Here is an 8,503-nt window from a genome sequence, read left to right as displayed (position 1 = left end):
GTGATTTTGGCTCTATCAGAGCCAAAATCACTCCCACTGACATCACTAGTGATGTCAGTGGGCCGGCTTCTGACGGTAGGCGTTTTCTTGGGAACGCCCACGTCAGGGAGGCACACCCCTGGCACGCCCACCAAAGGGGGCGTGCTGTCAATCAACATCGACAGCACGCCCCCTTTGATCAGACACTACGAGCGAAGGAAAGTCCTTCGCTCATCGTGTCTGGCGCATGCGCACGACGGAGCTCCTGCCGTCGTGCGCATGCGCAGTACACACCATCGACCCACTTGCGAGCGGACAGCTGCTTGCGAGTGGGTCTGAATCAGGCCCTTAGTCTTACCATCAACAATAACCACTAGTGACCTCAGTATACACTAAGGATACAGATCGGAACTCTCTCCTTGATTCCAGTAGTTTTCATCCACCTGCACGTAAAAGGGGCCTAGCCAAGTCTCAGATGATCCGGGAAGCCCGCATTACTAGTGATATTGAGAAAGTGGAGTCTGAGATTCACAAAATCATCCATAAATTTATAGAAAGAGGTTACGACCATACTTTATTGTCCAAACAAAAAGCGGAAGTATTAATACTACTGAGGAATCAATTACTAGAGTTCCATAAAAAACAGGGCTTGCAGTCGCAAATTCCTTTTGTATCGGAATACACTCTAGCCAGCCCAGTTATCTCTAGAGCCGCTAAATCTCTATGGCCTATAGTAGCTACTGACAGTGACCTTCCCATCTTCCGTAACTGTAAGCCTCTGATTGGTTTTCAAAGAGGCCGAAATTTGAAGGCTATGCTCATAAAAACAAACATTACTCTTCTTTTACTTAATAATAAGAAAACTATGTATAAAAAACCTGGATGTTACAGATGTGTCTCATGTGTCACCTGTGGTTACCTAGAGGTGGGTTCTACTTTTAACCATCCCCATACAGGTAAAAAGTACGAAATCAAACATGTGGTCACATGTTCCTCTAAATATTTTGTATACCTAATCACATGTCCATGTAGCCTCAGTTACCTGGGTCAGACAACACGTATGTTCAAGGAGCGCATGGCTATGCATCTTTCCTCTATTAGGGCTGCGTTGTCTGGTAAGGAGTCTGACCAACCAATAGCCAGACACTTTAGGGATGCTCGTCATCCTCTTTCTTATCTGCAGTACAAAATCATATACCACATTCCACCATTCACGAGAGGTGGTGCCCGGGCTAAAAGACTGTTGCAGGTAGAATCAAGGTGGATACACCTTTTGGATACTATAGTGCCATGCAAAAGTATTCACACTCCAGTTGCATTTTTCATGTTTTGTTGACTCACAACCTGGAATTAAAATGGATTTTTTAAAGGTGTGCATCATTTCATTCACAGAACATGCCTACAACTGTGAAGTTGTGTCTTTTTTTATATTGTGAATCAAACAACATTTAGGACAACATAACAGAAAACTTCAGCGTGCATAACTATTCACCCCCCTAAAGTCAGTAATTTGTCGAGCCACCTTTTGCGTCAAATGCAGCTGCAAGTCGCTCTGGTTAAGTCTCTATGAGCTTGTCACATCTTGCCCCTGGGATTTTTGCCCATTCCTCAAGACAAAACTGCTCCAGCTCCTTCATGTTGGATGGTTTCTACTTGTGAACAGCAATCTTCAAGTCTGACCACAGATTCTCAATTGGATAGAGATCTGGGCTTTGACTAGGCCATGCCAACACATTTAAATGTTTTCCTTAAACCACTCGAGTGTTGCTTTAGTATGCTTCGGGTCATTGTCCTATCTCCATCCCAGTCTCAAATCACAGGCAGACTGAAACAGGTTTTGCTCAAGTGTATCCCTTTATTTAACACCATCCATTTTTCCCTCGACTCAAATCAGTTTCCCAGTCCCTGCTGCTGAAAAACATCTCCCCACAGCATGGTGCTGCCACCACTGTTTCACTGTGGGGATGGTGTTCTTGGGGTGATGGGATGTGTTGGGTTTGTGCCAGACATAGCATTTTCCTAGGTGGCCAAAAAGTTAAATTTTAGTCTCATCTGACCAGAGCACCTTCCTCCATACATTTGGGGAGTTGCCCACATGCCTTTTGGCTCAAATCGTGTTTTCTTATTTTTATCACTAAGTAATGGCTTTTTCTGGCCACTTTTCCATAAAGCCCAGATCTATGGAGTGTACGGCATATTTTGGTCACATGCACATGCGGCCCTCTCTTGGCAGGTTTGTTGTGGTACCATGTTCTTTCCTTTTGATGATGATGGATTTGATGGTGCTTTGGGGGATTATCAAAGATTTGGATATTTCTTTATAACCCAACTCAGAACTGTACTTCTCAACAACTTTGTCCCAGACTTGTTTGGAGAGCTCCTTGGTCTTCATGGTGTGATGCCTCTTGCTTAGTGGTGTTGCAGCCTCTGGGGCCTTTCAGAATAGGTGTATTTATACTGACAGATCATGTGACACTTAGATTTCACACAGGTGGACTTCATTTCACTAATTATGTGACTTCTGAAGGTGATTGGTTGCACCAGAAGTTGTGCGGGGCTTCATAGCAAAGGGGGTGATTACATATACATGTGCCAATTTTCAGAATTTTATTTAAAAAGATTATTTTTTATGTATATTTTTCTCGTACCAAAAAAGGTAAAAAGCCAAGGGAGTGAATACTTTTGCATGGTACTGTATATTTCCTAAAGGTCTAAATGATAAAATTGCTTGGAATGCCTTTATCTAATGTGTCCTTTTTCCGTGGTTCCATCCATACATTTGTTGGTAGAAGGTATTTATCCATATAGGGGACATGTCTCCCCAGCACGTTTTTCTTCCTTTAAATAGTAGAGGCTGCCATGTTACACATTTGTGTATGTAAATCTACTTTGAGTATTGTATTATGGATATAATTGGATTCATATATTGAATGTGTATAGTGTTTCTTTATACCAGATATTTGTTTTTAATTGATGTATGTTTGTGCTTGTATTTCACTTAATTCACTTTGCACTGTATTTTTTGCTGCATATAGATGCCTTTTGCACCTTAATGGCTTTGTTCCTTCTCCTCCAGGGTGCGCGTTGTATACATATGACAGCCTTTTTGACCCTCGCCCGGCTTTGTATTAGACAGCATCCTGGGTTCCTATGGTTACCCACTCTCTGACATCGGCCGCAGCACCGCGCCCCATGACGTCATACTCCATGCGCCACTCTGCAGGAGGAGGAAGCTACACCTGTAATGGCTCACTATGAGACTAAGGCCCGTATTCAATTTGAGGCGAAAAGTCCGGATCCGCAATACTTTTTCACTGATGACGTCATTTTCGCCTGTTTTGCTTTACCCCGTATTCAATTTGAAAGACTTTGTGGCTAAGTCGGAAAGTCAATGCAATGCAATAGGCAAAAAAGTTTCGCCTATGAACAGCAGGTTGGGGTTTTGGGGTGCAATGTTGTGGGAAACCCCCTGCAGCCTTCAGACAGTCCCCTAAAGGTAAACTGTGTCAATAAATAAAAAAAAAAACACCCCAAAAAAATCACTTTCATTTTGTGGGCGAAAAAAAAAATGATTGGGGACAAAGTTAAAAACTAGCAAACTTGACTCTGGGGGGTCCCCAAGTATGCCCCAAGTGTTTTTTTGATTGCAGGTGCTTGCGGAAGGTGGATTTTTCATGATTTTTTCAACTTCCCTTTAACAACTTTTAAATATGTTGACTCCCATTTTCAAGTACCCCAAATTTGCTGGTATAAGCTATTTTCTAGAAAAAATACTCCTGAATACTATTCTGCACCATGTATAGAATAATGCTATTTAGCAGGTATTAAGCCTGTTTAAAAACACCAAATACCTTCAGCAAGCCAAATCGGTGGGTACCATAGGAAACCCCCATGTCAGAGCATCTTTTGGGGGGGTGTCAGACTTATTTCCCCAAATCTGACAGTACTTTCCGCCGGTTCAAGTTTCGCCGGGTCCCGTTTTTGTGTACTTTCATATTGAATCCGGGGTAAAGCGGGCATGCACGCGATACTTTTCCGCCTACAAAACAGGCAAAGTAGGCGAAAAGTCCGCGACGCGAAAAAGTATCACGGCTCGGCTCAAATTGAATACGGCTCTAAGTCTCCTTATTTAAGGTAGGAACATGCACTATTTGTATTACTACACCCTGATGACAAGGCTTGCCGGGCCTTGAAACGTTGGTTAATAAAGGACATTTGTTTACGAAGTCTGTGGGACTGTCGCCTGTTCCGTTTTTATGGAGATTGAATTACTATATATATATTGGTATATGTGTGTATATAAATATAGGTGTGTGTGTGTGCGTATATACAGTGGCAAATGCAGGATTTCTAGAGGGGGGTTTCCAAATGCTTGATTTTAGGGCGAGTGTGGCCAGTCCATGAAGAGGTCATAATTAATACTTAAACAGCTGTAATATGCGTCATACATAGTGTATTGTATGTCATAATTCCAGCATATACATGACCAGTGATCACAGTAAGCCATTATATGTGGCAGTAGGGCCATCCTTCCTGAGCTGGATGTTTTCATTTTAGATGTGGGCACCATTCCAGATCATTGGAGCAAGTTCAGGAGCCTGGAGGAGCAGCAAAAGAACCTAGCACTGCCCTGGACATATATGTACATATTGGGCTCTATAGCAGTGCATCTTTAACAGTACATGTTTTCCATATCTCCTAGTTGGTGCACAGGTTATTTATCACTGGCTGATACATGTTAAAAGATCCACAGGTGGTGCCAATTATTTCATTTGTGATACTGAGAATAAAATGCAGCACTAGTAAAATTCTATTATATTACTATTTCTGTTGTGGTCATGGTGTGGGCTGGGGAGGGGGTTTCCAGGCAGATGGAAACCCCCTGCATTTGCCTATGATATATATATATATATATATATATATTTAATGTAGCAGGAGGGCACAGTATATATATTATATAGTAGTGCACAGCATCCGGCAACCCCTTCAGACTCAATTCCCTCCCCTCTATCCACAGCAAACACAAAGGTCATCAGACATCCCCCTCCCCCCCGCATTTCACACAGATGGGCTATCAGACACCCCCCTCCCCCCCAGCACAAACATTAACAGTGGCCATCAGACATTCTCCCCCCCCCCAGCACACACCGACAGCAGTCATCAGACACTTCCCAGCGCATACCGACAGCGGTCATCAGACTCCAGCACACACCAACAGTGGCCATCAGATACCCCCCCTTCCCGCCAGCACACACCGACAGGGGCTATCAGATGCCTCTCCTCCCCTCCAGCACACACAGACACCCCCCCCCTCCAGCACACACTGACAGTGGCCATCAGACACCCCAGCTTCCCCCCAGAACACGCCAACAGGGTCTAACAGACCAGCACACACAGACAGCGGTCATCAGACACCCCCCTCTCCCCCAGCACACACCTACAGCGGTCATCAGACACTGCCCCTCCAGCACACACCATCAGCGGTCATCAGACACCCCCCCTCCAGCACACACCGACAGCGGTCATCAGACACCCCCCCCTCCAGGACATACCGACAGTGGTCATCAGACACCCCCCCTCCAGCACACACCAACAGTGGTCATCAGACACCCCCCGTCCAGCACACACCGACAGCGGTCATCAGACACCCCCCCCTCCAGCACACACCGACAGTGGTCATCAGACACCCCCCCTCCAGCACACACCGACAGTGGTCATCAGACACCCCCCCTCCAGCACACACCGACAATGGTCCACAGATACCTCTCCTCCAGCACACACCGACAGTGGTCATCAGACACCCCCCTCCAGCACACACAATAGCGTTCATTAGACACCCCCCTTTGACTCCAGCACACAGCAAAAGCAGCCATCAGACATCTTTTCCCCGCAGTACACACTGACAGCGGCCATCAGACATCCTCTCCCCCCCAGCACACACCGACAGCGGCCATCAGACATCGTCTCCCCCCCAGCACACACTGACAGCGGCCATCAGACATCCTGTCCCCCCAGCACGCACTAACAGCGGCCATCAGACCTACCACCGCAAGCCACACAGACAGCAGGCATCATACATCCTCTCCCCCTCACAACATGCACAGACAGCGGCCATCCGACCCCTGTTCCCCATCGCAGGCTCTGGCTCCCTCTACCTTTTCCCCCAGAAGTGGTCACACTGAGTGACCCAGCACACGGCCGGCTACCGCTCCAAGATCCTTTCCCAGCTGGCTGTAGCCTCCCTCCCGGACAGCGGCTGTCCAACCCCCTGTTCACCATTGCAGGCTCCGGCTCCCCCCTACCTTCTCTAGCAGAAGAGGTGACACTGAGTGACCCAGCACACAGCCGGCTACCTCTCCAGGATCCCTTCCCAGCTGGCTGTAGCCTGCCTTCCAGCCCAGCACTTGTTAAGCTAGGGAGGGAGGCAGATGCCGCTGCTGGCCATGCAGGGACGCTGGAGCAGTAGCCGGCAGGGAATAAGACTACAGAGCTGCGCATGCGCAGAAAATACAAACAAAATTACCACATCAGCACAGATGAGTTTGCCAGGACGGGCTGTTTTCATTTCACGTGTCCTGGGAGCAAGATTAATATAAATAAGGCGATGTTAAAAATGTGATGCAAAGTGATGATTAAGTAAAGTAAAAATTATGTTTATTAAATATCCCCCTTAGTGAGAATCATCACTGGCAAAATTCTTCTTGCCAGAATTCTTCTTGATTTCTCATTATGCTAGACTCCTCGAATCTCTGTGCAGAATAATATGAGATATGGTAAGAACTTACCTTTGTTATCTCTATTTCTACGAAGTCCATAGGGTTCCACAGGATACCTTGGGGTATAGGTGTGACGTCAGTCATCGGGCACCATAGAGTTAAGCTTTCAGCCTCCCAGGATGCACTAGGGTCCCCCTCCTATACCCCGCCCCCGTGCCAAGGCATCTCAGTTTTGTACCAAGCCATAGGCCGGAGAAGGAGAAGGAAGAGAGAGAAAAAAGATCTGGATACACACAAGAATCACATTCTCACCAGAGGGAGATGGAAAAACCGGTGACCAGAGCAAAGCCCATCTGCAGCACAGGTGCGACAGGGCGGGAGTCCTGTGGAACCCTATGGACTTCATAGAAATAGAGATAACAAAGGTAAGTTCTTACCATATCTCATATTTTCTACTTCAGGGTCCATAGGGTATCCACAGGATACCTTGGGGATGTCCCAAAGCAGTATCCTTTGAGGGTGGGGACGCTCCTGTGCAGAAAGGAGAATCCGCCGCCCGAAGGAAGCATCCTGAGAGGCGAAGGTGTCAAACCTGTAATACCTCACGAAGGTATGGACAGAGGACCACGTAGCAGCCTTGCAGATCTGGACTGCAGAGGCACCACGTTGAGCTGCCCACGAAGGACCCACAGACCTAGTGGAATGAGCCTTCACAGAAGGAGGAACCGGCAGGCCTTCATGAAGATAAGCTTCAGAAATAGCCATACGGATCCAGGCTGCCAAAGTTTGCTTTGAAGCAGGCCAACCCTTTTTACGGAAGCCATAGAGGACAAACAAGGCGTCCGACTTCCTAAACGAAGAAGTGCGGTCAACATAAGTCTTCAAGGCCCGCACAACATCCAAAGTGGCCTCACCCACTGAAAGGCCAGGTGAGTTAAAAGCCGGAACAACTATTTCCTCGTTAACCTGAAACTGGGAAACAACTTTGGGAAGAAATTCAGGACGAGTGCGTAACACTGCCCTGTTCCCATGAAAAATCAAGAAAGGAGGTCTACAAGAAAGAGCCCCTAAATCAGAAACACGGAAACAGTCTTAGCTGTTAGCCATTTAAGATCCACTGAGCCCAGTGGTTCAAACGGCGGACCTTGGAGAGCCCTCAGGACCACAGTCAAGTCCCAAGGCGCAACAGGTGGAACAAAAGGCGGCTGAATTCGCAGAACGCCCTGCATAAAGGTGCGCACATCCGGGATTGTAGCAATCCTACGGTGAATCAGACAGACAGGGCCGAAACCTGTACCTTCAAAGAAGCAAGGCGAAGCCCATGGTCTATTCCCGCTTGTAGGAAGGCGAGTATCCGAGACAGATGAAACTCCCGCGGTGCATAACCTCTCGGTCGACACCACTGGAAGAACGTATGCCACACGCGATGGTATATCCTCGCGGAAGACGGTTTCCGAGCTCGTAACATGGTACGCACTACAGAGCTGGAAAACCCCTGGACCTTAACATGGCTGTCTCAACAGTCACGCCGTCAAAGACAGCCGAGTCAGGTCCGGGTGAAGACAAGGACCCTGCGACAGAAGGTCCGGTCGTAGCAGCAACCGCAGAGGACTGTCCATGGACAGACCCTGAAGGTCTGAGAACCAGTGCCGTCTGGGCCATGCGGGAGCTATCAACAGGAGCGTCCCTCCTTCCTGTTTGAATTTCCGGATTACCCGTGGAAGAAGGGAAACCGGAGGAAACAGGTAAGTGAACCGGACGGACAGAGCATCCACCAGAGACGCCTTTTCGTCTCTTGTGCGAGACCC

The sequence above is a fragment of the Taudactylus pleione genome, unplaced genomic scaffold (assembly GCF_031769625.1).
Source record: "Taudactylus pleione unplaced genomic scaffold, aTauple2 ptg001274l, whole genome shotgun sequence".
NCBI classification, from domain to species: Eukaryota; Metazoa; Chordata; class Amphibia; order Anura; family Myobatrachidae; genus Taudactylus; species Taudactylus pleione.
Note: the sequence above shows the minus strand (reverse complement) of the source record.